Source organism: Pimephales promelas, chromosome 25, assembly GCF_988280905.1.
Source record: "Pimephales promelas chromosome 25, fPimPro1.hap1.1, whole genome shotgun sequence".
NCBI classification, from domain to species: domain Eukaryota; kingdom Metazoa; phylum Chordata; class Actinopteri; order Cypriniformes; family Leuciscidae; genus Pimephales; species Pimephales promelas.
Genome location: NC_142793.1, coordinates 2,897,111 through 2,902,606, shown reverse-complemented (window position 1 = coordinate 2,902,606; position 5,496 = coordinate 2,897,111).

Here is a 5,496-nt window from a genome sequence, read left to right as displayed (position 1 = left end):
GTGTGACGCGTGTCACCAGTGGGCTGTGGGAAAACACGTTCCGGTCGGCTGGTGACAGCAGTGTGTGTCCTGTCACATTAACACATGCCACAGAGGAAGCCAGCCCAGGTCATTACAGTGAGACGGCTCATCTTTCCTTTCAACAGAGCATACCATCGTCCAGTCAAGACAGCAGTGTTGAAACGTAAAGGGGGAATTTAAAGATATTTATGCTGACTGATTAACAAATTAATGAATTTAGCCTATTCAAGTTGAAAGACTAAAAGAAACATCCTTTAAAATCAAACAACTGATTGAGGTCTTTATTGTTCTGGGGTTTGTGGTGTCTGTCTGGTCTAGGTTTCGTTTTTGGGAGTCTTGCACTGGTCTAGGTTTTAGTATTTGGGAGTCTGGCACTGGTCTAGGTTTTAGTATTTGGGAGTCTTGCACTGGTCTAGGTTTTAGTATTTGGGAGTCTGGCACTGGTCTAGGTTTTAGTATTTGGGAGTCTGGCACTGGTCTAGGTTTTAGTATTTGGGAGTCTGTGGCACTGGTCTAGGTTTTAGTATTTTGGAGTCTGGCACTGGTCTAGGTTTCGTTTTTGGGAGTCTTGCACTGGTCTAGGTTTTAGTATTTGGGAGTCTGGCACTGGTCTAGGTTTTAGTATTTGGGAGTCTGGCACTGGTCTAGGTTTTAGTATTTGGGAGTCTGGCACTGGTCTAGGTTTTAGTATTTGGGAGTCTTGCACTGGTCTAGGTTTTAGTATTTGGGAGTCTGTGGCACTGGTCTAGGTTTTAGTATTTGGGAGTCTGGCATTGGTCTAGGTTTTAGTATTTGGGAGTCTGGCACTGGTCTAGGTTTTAGTATTTGGGAGTCTGGCATTGGTCTAGGTTTTAGTATTTGGGAGTCTGGCACTGGTCTAGGTTTTAGTATTTGGGAGTCTGTGGCACTGGTCTAGGTTTTAGTATTTGGGAGTCTGGCACTGGTCTAGGTTTTAGTATTTGGGAGTCTGTGGCACTGGTCTAGGTTTTAGTATTTGGGAGTCTTGCACTGGTCTAGGTTTTAGTATTTGGGAGTCTGGCACTGGTCTAGGTTTTAGTATTTGGGAGTCTTGCACTGGTCTAGGTTTTAGTATTTGGGAGTCTGTGGCACTGGTCTAGGTTTTAGTATTTGGGAGTCTGGCATTGGTCTAGGTTTTAGTATTTGGGAGTCTGGCACTGGTCTAGGTTTTAGTATTTGGGAGTCTGGCATTGGTCTAGGTTTTAGTATTTGGGAGTCTGGCACTGGTCTAGGTTTTAGTATTTGGGAGTCTGTGGCACTGGTCTAGGTTTTAGTATTTGGGAGTCTGGCACTGGTCTAGGTTTTAGTATTTGGGAGTCTGGCACTGGTCTAGGTTTTAGTATTTGGGAGTCTGGCACTGGTCTAGGTTTTAGTATTTGGGAGTCTGTGGCACTGGTCTAGGTTTTAGTATTTGGGAGTCTGGCACTGGTCTAGGTTTTAGTATTTGGGAGTCTGGCACTGGTCTAGGTTTTAGTTTTTGGGAGTCTGGTACTGGTCTAGGTTTTAGTATTTGGGAGTCTGGCACTGGTCTAGGTTTTAGTATTTGGGAGTCTGGCACTGGTCTAGGTTTTAGTATTTGGGAGTCTTGCACTGGTCTAGGTTTTAGTATTTGGGAGTCTGGCACTGGTCTAGGTTTTAGTATTTGGGAGTCTGGTACTGGTCTAGGTTTTAGTATTTGGGAGTCTGGCACTGGTCTAGGTTTTAGTATTTGGGAGTCTTGCACTGGTCTAGGTTTTAGTATTTGGGAGTCTGTGGCACTGGTCTAGGTTTTAGTATTTGGGAGTCTGGCACTGGTCTAGGTTTTAGTATTTGGGAGTCTGTGGCACTGGTCTAGGTTTTAGTATTTGGGAGTCTGGCATTGGTCTAGGTTTTAGTATTTGGGAGTCTGGCACTGGTCTAGGTTTTAGTATTTGGGAGTCTGGCACTGGTCTAGGTTTTAGTATTTGGGAGTCTGGCACTGGTCTAGGTTTTAGTATTTGGGAGTCTGGCACTGGTCTAGGTTTTAGTATTTGGGAGTCTTGCACTGGTCTAGGTTTTAGTATTTGGGAGTCTGTGGCACTGGTCTAGGTTTTAGTATTTGGGAGTCTGGCACTGGTCTAGGTTTTAGTTTTTGGGAGTCTGGTACTGGTCTAGTTTCAGAAGGCCTGGGTTTTTGAAGGTTTGGTATGGTCTAGATTTTGAGTGGTCTGGTATTGGCCTTGGTCTTTAATTCTGTTCTATACTCTTATGTCTAATAACAAATAAAAGACCAGCACTCTCAGCAGTCTGTCGTAGGGCTGTTAAGTGATATTGATTAGAGATTTGTTTCCATCTAATTGCTGGTGGTAATCTGTCCTCTGTGTGTCATGCACCTAAATCAGATCCGACCATGGCGTAATGAGTCAAATCCATCGACTCTGGCTACACAAGGTTTACACACTAATGCTTGACGGATTTTTTTTATATAAAGTATATTTTGAGGATGTACGTTGCAGGAAGCATGGAGCATCGCTTTCACAAGCCCTTGTGTACAAACCCCTACACATTGGTATACTTTTTTTTTAAATGTATTTTTTTATGGAAATAATATTTTAAGTAATGTACTGAAAAGCATTTAAGTATACGTTAATGTAATTTCTATTAAACGTATGTCATTTATTTAACTATTTTTGTATTTGCACATTTGGAATGTTGCCATTTGGAATATTTGAAATATATTAACGTTAAAGGTAACATCGTTTAATACACTACAGAACTACAAGTACTTTTTATTTGCTTAAAAATGTTAGTCAACGCATCCACATAATTGCACTTTGACAGAAGATTATTAAAACAATGATTTAAAATACACTTTAAAATAAAACTAAAAAAAATATAATAATAAGTGCCCTTTTTTTAAAAGTATACTGAGAATCAATCATGAAAGTGTCCTCTCCTTCAAGACACTTAAGCGGCCTAATGTTTGATTAATATTATATACATTTATAAATAGTCAAGTTAAGTCACCTTAATTTATATAGCACTTTTGACAAAATAGATTGTTTCAAACCAGCTTTAGTGATAATATGAAATCAAAGTAACTGCTTAAATATAGTTTTAAGATTTGAAATGCACTGCAAATGCACACTTCTTTTTGACAAGGGCTGTGATGTATCAACCTCACTGAAATCAATGCGGTAAACTCCAGGCGCTGAAGAACTTTAACAACACATCATAAAAAGGTGAGATCCACTGAACTTTATCAAGCTGATGTTTGTAAAAGAGAAACTCAGTTGCAGAAAAGTCTGTCAAATCAACGAGAGACACAACAAATCAATGCCCAGGATGATTTTAATGACTATATCATGCAAAAATAATCATCATACTCTATAAAGAACATCAACTCTTATCTTTTCAAAACCAGAAAAATGCCTTTAAATTTTGGTCCACCGATCACAAAAATCAAAGGAAAGACATCATAATGTCTTCATCTGAATGATTGTATATAAAAATCACACTTAGTGAGCAGTTCATACAGTTTAACACTTTTTGACATCAACAAATCGCTCTGTTTGACACGACAACAAAATATAACAATCACTTGTGCACTTCAGTCTCAGGCAAGAGGCCATGAAAATTGTGTTATCACACAATACACAAATCTAGAAAACATTTAGCTGAGTTTCAGAACAACTTAAAGCATGGCTCAGATTCCAACCTCTGAAAATGTCCCCGTATCTTCTGATCAGAACACACATAAGCTGGTTCTGACGTTTCGAGAAGACTTTCGCAATCATTCCAATGACTCTGTAAACTAGACACAATCCAGATTTGTAGATGGCGAATATTACAAGATTGCTGATGTTATTGGTAAATTATTGCAGTACATGTTCTTAATAGTTGTGTTTTTTGATTTATTTAGTATTATTTTTTGATCAAGGAACAGCGTAAGACTTTAATGACACATTACTACATTACATGTGTAATAATGACACGTTACTGCTGGTTAACAACACACTGGTTTGTGTCATGCATGGAGCATCAGAGTGAATCTTACAAAACATGTGCAAGCTATAGACCATTTCACAAGATGTAAACAACACTGGTCCAGAAGCACTTCCTGTTTCAGTTTTTTAACAAAAACATAAAAGCTGGGATAAAATACAACCAACAGAACATTTAAAACTGAATCAAAAAGTTAAACAAACATCTTTAAGATGTGAAATAAAGAAAACAGTTACAAACTGAAACAGGAAGTGTTTCTGGACTAGTGTTGTTTACATCTTGTGTCATTTGCCAAAGAAAGTAAAGCCTTTTAATTATTACATTGGCATGATTTTCATGAAAATAAGCACCACCCAGGTTACTTATTTCTATAACAAAAAAATATTAATAATAAGACTATACTATTTCATTTAAAAGTATTATAATGTTTTATTTTTTAATCATTTGGGGGGAAATGTGCTTAATTGGCATAATTGTTAAAAAACAGGTCCTACAAACTTACTTGATTTTCTTAATGCAAAATATGTCTTTTTTAAAGGATTACTTCTAAAAATGATAACTAAAATTCTAACCCTCGTGTCACTCCAAACTCGTAAGATTTTGTTCATCTTCAGAACACCATTGAAGATCTTTTTGATGAAATCTGAGACGTTTCTGTCCCTCCATTGACAGCTCTGCAACTACCACTTTAATGCATAAAAACGTTCGTAAAAAGATCGTTAAACTAATCTGTTTGAGTTAAGTGGTTCAGTCCAAATATCCTCGATCGCTTTATATGATGAACACATTGAATTTAGGCTTTTAATCACATATAATCATCAACTCATACATCAGTTAAGTTAAAAAGAAGCTCAAACATGATTGCTTGACATGCAAGAACCAATGATGGTGTTTACCAATGAGGTTTGTTCTCTCGTGTCGAGTATATTCGCAGATGATTCGCTGAGGTGATGTGATTAAAAGACTAAATTAAACCTGTTCGTCATATAATGCGGTCAAGTCTATTCTGAAAGTTTGAACTAAACCACTTGATTCATACGGATTAGTTGTATTTATGAAGTGGTAGTTGCAGAGCTGTCAATTTAGGGACAGAAATCTCTCCGATTTTATGTAAATGATCTTCATTTGTGTTTCGAAGATGAGGGACAGGATGAGGGTGAGCAATTAATGACCATTTATTAATTTTTAATAAATACAAACTAACTGAAATAGGTGAAATAAGACCTGTAGACTCGTCCCTGACAGGTTTCGTGAGATTCACTCACATCAGCTTTGGCGCCAGTTAAACTCGTTAGATGATCACCTGGTCCTTATTCATGGTTCGACCATAGTTGCATCACAATACACATTCCACATGAACCGCCTCGCTCTTATGACAGTTTATATGATAAATATGGCCCAATAAACAGTATAAGCACAGATATCACTGACCCAGCTTCACAACAGTCTCACAGAAACAGTAAATCCATGTCAAAACACATACTCGAGAGAGAA